Below are 9,409 nucleotides of genomic sequence, written 5' to 3'. Positions count from 1 at the left end.
AATTATTACAAGCGTCGCCGCGGGACGCAGCTATACAATAAAACTGTATAACCTTCTATATCATGCTCGTATTCGTAAGTATATTATGTGGTATATTATATGTATTCTTAGTTATATTTCGTTATAACTTGACTCACGAATACGCAGAAGTTTGTAAATGAAACAGTGCCTTTTCTAAACATTCGCACTCCGCTAAGAGCAATAATAAATCTGGGAACTCTCACAAACTTTATTTATAAGCTGTAATAGGTTATTAGCGTCCTATGTTTAACGCTAGTGCTGGGTTATGGAGCGCACTGCGGCGGGCTAGTGATGTGCACGGGATATTGATAAGTTTGAAACATCGATAAAATATTGAACGAAATTGATTTTGGCTGGGAAATTTTCTGGAATACATTTGTTAAAGGAGATTGCATATTATAAATTAATAAACCTATTTATTTATAAATATTTAAGTTGCAAATTCTAATATAAAATTATTCCATTTTGAACGAAGACTACATCATATAAGTAAAGAAAATACATACATTAATTTTCCATAAAAATACATTAATACATTAATTTTAAAATAACGTACAGTCATGTTCCCATCAACAAGATTTCTGGCGGTTTTTAAGACAGGTAAGGTATCTAGGGAAGGGCGCTCCAACTTAGGCCACATGTTCGCAGGCGAGACGTGGTCAAACGCTTCCCTATTCTTCATACAACAAATTATCAAAAAATTGTTAAGTACATATTTTAAATAAATATACAAAAAAGCAAACCGTAAAACATCGATGAACAAGCACACATCACTAGATATCTATTTACGGGGCGAGTATCCGATTGCAATGCACTCGAGGCCCGGGGGACAGTCGGCCGGAAAATTTCCAAGATCAGTGTACAGTCGCGCAGAAACTTCGTTAGACTTGACTGTACTTCGAGTATGTTGACACAAATTGGTGGTCTGTATGGAATCGAAATGTGACTGCTTTTTGATATATTTGGCCCTTCTTAAAAGATTAAACTAAAATTGAAGTTTCTTCTCTGTAAAAACTACTGATCGAACGATTGGTAAATAATAAATTAAAAAATTGGTAAATAATAATCCTATGGAATTCTGCTGTGGGGCAGGGCTGCAGATATAGAAACTATATTTATATTACAGAAAAGAGCCATACGCTCTGTATATAATTTGCGTGCTCGAGACTCACTAAGAGATCTCTTTAAGAATACTGGTATCCTTACTGTACCGTCGCAGTATATATTTAATAATATTTTATATGTACATAATAACGCTTACTTACACACAAAAGTAGGAGATAGACATTGTTATGACACAAGAAACAGAAATAAAATTGAAATGCCATTTTTCCGGCTAGCTAAAGTTAAAAATTCATTTATGGGCCAAGGTATACGCTTTTACAATAGAATTCCTCATAATATTAAAGAGTTTAGTAGTTCTAAATTTAAATCTTATATAAAAAATGTACTTGTCAAGAGAGCCTATTACAGTATTAAGGAATATATGGAAGATAAAAACCCATGGAGGGTTGTCGCGTGAAAACCACAGGACAGTTCTTTGGCATATTATGATATTACTTAGGTAATTTGTAAAATTGTAAATCTGACATGATTAAAAAGAGCAACTATGGAGTTTCTTGCCGATTCTTCTCCGTAGATACTGCTTTCCGAATCGGTGGTAAATGTTAAAAATATGTACTTAATGACGTTTCAAAAGTGCTTCTAGAAGAAGTCTAATTGAATAAATAAATGTTTGAGTTTTTGAGTTTGAGTTTAAATATGTATACTGTAATGATTTTAAAGCGCTGATAAAGAAAGTTCACTAATTAAATATTTGAGTTTGCTGTGTACGTATTTCTAAATGACTCGAATGCAACTCTTACTACTTTTGTATTGCTGTATTTTTTTACAGAAGAATGGAATGGAACTTAAATTGAATCCGTGTAAATGAATTAATTCCTACTATATCTACTTATCTATAGCTATATGTACATATTTTTTAACCGACTTCAAAAAAAGGAGGTTATCAATTCGACCCGTATGTTTTTTTTTAAGTTTAATCATGCTAAACATAATTCAATCCACCAGATATCAAGCTAAGATATATCTAGTGCATTTAAATTAGCCTATCTTCCACGTCAGATGCATGACCTAAGTCAGATAATGTAGGCCCTAGGCATCCCATTTCACGGCGCATCAGATGTTGAACGAATTGCAACGGGATTCAACTACCTTGCATCTACTTTCTTGCGTTTTCTATTTATTGCGCGTAAAGGACGCGTAACGGAAACATGTCACGCGTAACGAAAAAATGTTACACTAAAAATTTTTTCCAACCCCGATAAAGGAGTTTCACTTCAAAAATCTTACTGTGGACGATACCTGACCACTGCTCACTGGCAACACAATTGAATGCTACAATTCTAAAAATTGAAAATATTTAAATCAGTTCAGTCGTAATTGAGTTAAAGTGGGATTAAAAGATTTTTTATATAATGAATACCTAGACATTATCTTTCTGTCTAGAAAAACCGCATCAAAATCTCATCAAAATCGGTTTAGCAATTTTCTACTTGTAATTATACTAGTCTTTAGATATTATAATTCTACGTTACTAGGTTACCTTTTTTTACACGTTTTTTCTTTTCCTTATTGAAATGCGCATCATACGGTTTTAACATTTTAAGTTTTAACAAAACGCTGTAGGTATTTTTACGTTAGTTAATAACATTTATTGATAAAATCAGTCAAGCTAAGCCGCGGCTTATCAACAGTGTTAACGGCCCATAAAACTGATCAATACGCTGATAAAATTGAAATCTCATTAGAGTTTTCGATGTTTTTATCTAAATTAATCTTTATTTATGGCTTGAAGCACAACCTTTGTTTATAAAATATTTACGCTGACTGACTAGGCACGGCTAAAACTCAGTAGTTTAGAAAATTAGAATTTGGAAGATGACAGGAATTTATTTTAAGACAACGTACAACTTCTGGATTTGATGTTTACATAAAATGTAAGTAACAATTTAATATACTTAAGTATCAATTACCTCAATACTGAGACATTAGCAATACATAATATAAACATTTTTAATGTTAACATTAAGGCCGTCATAATACGAATACTGATTAAATAATTAAACCTAGTTTAATTCCTAATCATTCGCTCAATACCTACAAAAAGGCTGAACCGCAAAAGAGCAGTTGCCCGCAGCTCGCTCTCCATCGGCGCCAAATCTCACAAGATTTAACGCGGGATTGCCTGCGAGACTTCGACTAATGGACCACTCACTCTCCAGTTGAGGGTACATTCACATAAACGGGATAAAACAATCTCTTCTCTTTTTTTATTATTTCATATCACCCGTAATAGACTAGGCCAGTAACTATTCTCTAATCTGTGTAACTATTCTCTAATCTGTGACTAGGCTGGCCAATGTAGTCAAATTTATGGGTCATTTGAACCACCGGGTGACCTATCTGGAACGATATAAGAGCATTAAATAATAAGATTCAGCACTATGACGTCACTTGTAAGCTGTCCACCTGAGTGCAGATGAGAATTCGAAAGTACAGGTAGAGATTTTTTTCCCCTTGTTTCCATGATTTTTGTACGGCGTTGCGGAATAATGGATTAAAAGCAGTATTGAAATAATATGACACAGATGCCATACAAAATCAAATGACCAAATTTCCCCGGCAATTGTCGGAAAATAAAAATAAATTCCGACTTTGTGGACCACCATTTTTGTACGGCATAAAAATTCATATCTAAAGCCTTCATTAAGTCTAATTAGGTATATTAATTTTATAACACTAATCATTGCGTGACAGGATCCATTAATTAGGAATAGAACCTATTATATTTACTTAAAAAGGATTTTATAACACAATAAAGATTTAAAAATAATGGCGACGTATAGCACATAAAAACTGCCCGTTAATTTTTATGATTCCATAAAGTTCAGCTAATCTATAAACTATAAACACTAATCCCTTAGTTTTATTTAAAACTCGTAATTATTTTATGTTTCTTTAATCCAGCCTTGCATTATTTAAAAATAAAATCCTGGCAGTATTTTTAATTCAATATCTTTTAATTTTACTCTTAAGTACTTTAAAAGCGTGAGAACACCAATAAAGTAAATTAATAATTTATATTAGCTATGCTTTTACGTATTTTTCAATCGTTTATGTATTGCTTTTTTATGTTGGTACATAGGTATTCTCCTTACATTAGTTGGTATTTGAACTTATGAATAAACGAAACAAAATATGGCGCTGAAAAATGAATGAAACATGCAAAACATTTTGTTTATCAAAAATATCCTATCAAATATTTTAAGTCGTTTCTTCTATTTACATAAATTTACATGAAGTTTACACAGGTAAACATGTTAAATAAATTTACATGAAGTTTACACAGGTAAAAATGTTAAGAATTTTTTAAACTAATTAATCTGTATTATTAGTTAAAAAAATTCTCAACATCAATACCAAATGATAGCCTAACTAGCTTTCCGCCCGCGGCTTCTCCCGCGTTTTCAAAGAAAACCCCGCATAGTTCCCGTTCCCGTGGGATTTCCGGGATAAAACCTATCCTATGTGTTAATCCAAGTTACCCACTATATGTGTGCTTAATTTCATTGTAATCGGTTCAGTAGTGTTTGCGTGAAAGAGTAACAAACACACACACATCCTCACAAACTTTCGCATTTATAATATTGGTAGGATAGGATAGGATAGGATGAAATTAAAAAAATAAAATCTTATTTAAAAATACAGTCAATATGAAACCGGCCCGTCTCGTTACTGCAGAACAAAAATGCAAGTTGGCGTTGAAACAAAATGTCTCTATTAGCCATCTGAGTGCCGGCTAGCTTGCTACTCGCTATTTAACTAACTTCCTCTGTATTGTGTTCACATGTTTGTGCGAACATGATTTATTATAATTACCTACTTGACTACTTGTTAAATCTTACTAATCTACTGATCCTAACAATCGCGAAATTTTGCTTGTTTGTTTGTTACTCCTTCACGCAAGAACTGATGAACCGATTTTCACGGTATTTTAACTTGGATTAACACACATGTTAATGTTACCCTCTAACTTGGATTAACACAAAGGATAGTTTTTATCCGAAAATGTGAACTATGCGGGTTTTCTTTTGACTACGCGGGCGAAGCTGCAGGTGAAAAGTTATTTATAAGAGTGATTTTTTCCAAAATCAATGTAACCAAGGTTACTTATTAATAATAATAAAATTGGTTAAAGCAGAAACTGAAAAAAATAACATTTATTTGTAATAATTAAACATACTTTATTACTTTCCAAAATGCATGCAACAAAATATAGAAAAATTTGTCTTTATTGAATACTAGCTTTCCGCCCGCGACTTCGCCCGCTTTGTCTAAAACCTAATAAATTATACACTAGAACTTTCCTCTTAAATCACTCTATCTATTAAAAAAACCGCATCAAAATTGGTTGCGTAGTTTTAAAGATTTAAGTATAGTACATAGGGACATAGGGGCAGAGAAAGCGACTTTGTTTTATACTACGTAGTGATAAACAAGATATAATCAATAAACATTTACCCATTCATTGTTCATTTAATAGCTTCAGTAATAGTTAATTTCAGTAATTTATTTGCGAATCGGAAGCCAATAATTAGGAATTAATATTAATTGATATACCAATTTGCGTATTAGATTAAATTCAAATCGGTAGACAAATATTATTTCAATCAATATTTTAATGTTTAGCGTTAGATATCTAAGTTATTGTTAATGTTCATATTTGAGTGTTTTAATAATATAAAACTGTATGTTTGAACGCTAAAATAACGGGAACTACTCGACTGTTGTCAAAAATTCTTTCACCGTTTGGATAAATATGATTAGTTGTTCATTTAATGTAATATCAGTAGATATTATTAATAAATTAGAATTGAACCTATTAGATCATAAATTAAGTTCTTATTTTCTTTAATTTCATTAAGTTTTCCCAAAAGCGATGGTCCGATAAATTCACAAACAGTTAGTACAAATAACCGATAATTTGGTCATGTACAAGTCACATTGGAATTAAAATCCACCAGAAAGTTTATCAAACATCCTTTGATAAATGAAATTTCTGGCTTCCGCTGGGAATCGAACCTAATACCTGAATATTGGCGTATTAATTAATTCATCATATATTTCAAAGAGAAAAGTTATTACGGATGTCTCTTTAATTCAATTAATTCTACATACATATATTAATCTTGAGAACTTATGTATGTATCTTAGATTTGAAAATGTTAAACTTTAAAATTTAGATCAGAAGTTCAATTGAGCCAAATTATATTTGCAATAGAAGTTAGGAGTAACCGCGATAGACTTATCGATAAATAAAAAAAACTCAAAAAAAGTGAAGCTGTTTTGGAAATGTTTATTAACAAACAAGTTATTTATAAATTATATGTATAATGCTATAAAAATAAGTATAACCCTATTTACTTCTAAGTGATAAGGCCGCCTACTAAACTGTAGAGGAACTATGTTTTGAAATGTGTTTTCCTTTTTGTATGGTTATATTAAAGAGTTAATAAATAAATAAGTATAATAAATTAAACATAACTGAAGGTGAGAGTGAGGTGATAATCAAGTAGCTACCAACTTCAAGTGTAGTAATTCTGTCAGTCATGTAACACCTAAAGGCTAAAGCAATGATCCAAGTTGTACCTACAAATATAATATGGTTTGGAAAAAGATGTACGAAATATAATGTGTTATTTAAGGCGAAAATAGAACTTGATACGTATGGACATTTAATAATAATTTGAATAAGTATAAGTATAGGAAGAATAATTTATGAAAGTAAGTATAGGTAAAGCATACCGAAGTTGTTTGCTGAGAAGCTGGAGGCGTAAAAATATTTCTTACACGTTTTGGTAAAAGTTCTATGTACAGAGAACTTCCTAGAAAACGGTGTAGGTAAGTATCAAGAAAATATAATATTGCTTTCCTTTTCAACACGCATTTATTAGCTTCACCTGTACGTTTGTATGTAACCGACTCCTTTAGTCATTTTTGACACTTTAAACAGACAGATTTAATTCAAACTTTGTACACTTATCATGGATCGGCGATAAAACAAAAATTTTACATAAAAAGATAAGAAATAAGCGTGTTTTTGATCTATATTTATTACATATAAACGCTAAATCAGAAGAAGATGAATCTGTGTTGCAAATGTTTCATGAAACTATTATAGTATGACATGGTAGAGTTGAAAAAACGTCGTAAATTCCAGTTTTTTATCCTTATTTCAATGATCGAAATACCCTATTCCAATGTTTATAGTTCCACAGAATAGAGTCGGTCGAATGACATTTGTAACACACATAAAACAGTTTGGGATACATTAAAAGTTAAGGTTCAGATAGCACGCATTATACCGACTATAAAGTAAATTTATTTATCCGCAGAATTTGTAACGTGATTTCTAGGTTAGGTTTTTACCCGCCATGGAAAATAGTTTCATGTTCTGATTGAAATGTTGAATAACATTGAAGTTTTAATATAGAAGTAGACGTGATTTTCTTTAGTTATAAGTACGTAAGTATACGATATCAAAGTTGTAACGTTGAATACGTTTTAGTATGGGAATAGATTGAATCTAGAGAATCGGATACAATATTATAATACACGGTACATAGATACATGATAAATGAAAACTTATTCAAGTTAAAAATATTACCTACTTGAATGAGTTAGGTAGGTACTATTGTTAAATTTTCTACATTTTAAAAAAACGTTTTTTCAATCAATTCAAGCACGATAGTGATTAACATTTCTAACAACTTTTACATTCCTACACTTTTCTCTCCAAGAAAACTTATTCAAACAGTGTGTACAATGTAATTTAATCAATTTGCCGAATTCGCAAACGGAGAGGAATTAAAAATGGCCGCCGCAAAGCTTTGCTCAACAAAGAACCTATAATTGCAGCAAGTCTTGCACTACAGCTGAATTTTACTATCGTATGTCTAGATTCGGCTACAAATTATATTTAGCTTTAGTGTGCGAGGAATTGCATCGTATCGAGTTATTTTGAAGCTATTCCAATTAATTTTACAATAACCTGCGTATTTCTAAACATAAGTAAAATCTACCATATATAGAAAGCGATTGAATTTGTACTATATAATAATATTTGTATAGTATTTCTACTATACAAATGTTATTATACATATTAATATTTTTAAATTGTATTGCAACCGTTTAATCGATTTGGCTCATTATTATATACCTATTTAGTTCGTTATCAAAAAAAAAAACTTTGTTAGATGTGTTTGATTTTCTTTATTCAATAAACAATAAGAATTAAACATAAAATAGCCCAAGTCCTAATTCCAATACTTCATCTCCTAAATCATTAAGCATTATTCAAAAATGAAATAAAGCTCTACTTGAAACGTTAACAACTCAAATCTCTCGACTGTCGCAATGGAGTAAACATTTGAAGTGTATTCTTCGATACCTGAAGGACATCTTGGAAGCTTCAGATTTGAAATGTATGTATCGAAAGATTTCTGATAATTATAATAATGACTGCGAATAAATTAACTAGTTTATCGCCCGCGGCTTCGCCCGCAGTTTTAAACTTAAAAAATTAAATATCGATCAAATAAAACGAAAATCGGTGTAACTGTTTTTGAGTTTATCGCATTTAGATAGTTAGGTTAAGATTAATTATTTATTGCGTAGTTTAATTTTAATTTAATTTTTCTGTGATTTTATGTATTGATTATTATTATATTTTGTGACATGTCAATTTTATATTTTATGATTGTGAGCTTAATTTTATATGTGTATTAGTGATTTTTGTGTACTGTATGTAAAATGAGTCTCTGTTACTCTTAAATAAAGAATTTATTATTATTATTATTTTGTTTATCTTTCTTTTTAAAGATGTCGGCTCCAATTGTCGCCGGGGTTAATGATGTTCACGGGCCTAGGCCAAGTGAGCATCATTTTGGTCTACTCTATGTGTTGTGTGTACTGGTGTACTAAATTGGTCCGTTTGTAGAAATTTTCTCGTTATCCTGCAAGTGTTTAAAATGACGGCTTTTTGTAGTAAAATGAATAAAGATTTTGGAAGATCGAGTGATTTTACGGCTTGATGAAGTTGAGTTGGTACTATTCCAGTCGTAGATAGGACTATGGGGACGATTGAGACTTTACGAAGATTCCACATACGTGTAATCTCATCTTTTAGCTCGAGATATTTATTAATTTTGTGTGATATAGTTGATTGAATGTTGTGTGTGTTAGGGATGGCTATGTCTACTAAGTATGCTACTTTATTTACTTTGTCAATCAGGGTGATATCCGGTCTATTATAATGTACTGTTCT

This window comes from Colias philodice, chromosome 26 (assembly GCF_061535455.1).
Source record: "Colias philodice isolate Cphi_HAF_F1 chromosome 26, ilColPhil1 Martin Lab GWU primary, whole genome shotgun sequence".
Taxonomy (NCBI): domain Eukaryota; kingdom Metazoa; phylum Arthropoda; class Insecta; order Lepidoptera; family Pieridae; genus Colias; species Colias philodice.
Note: the sequence above shows the minus strand (reverse complement) of the source record.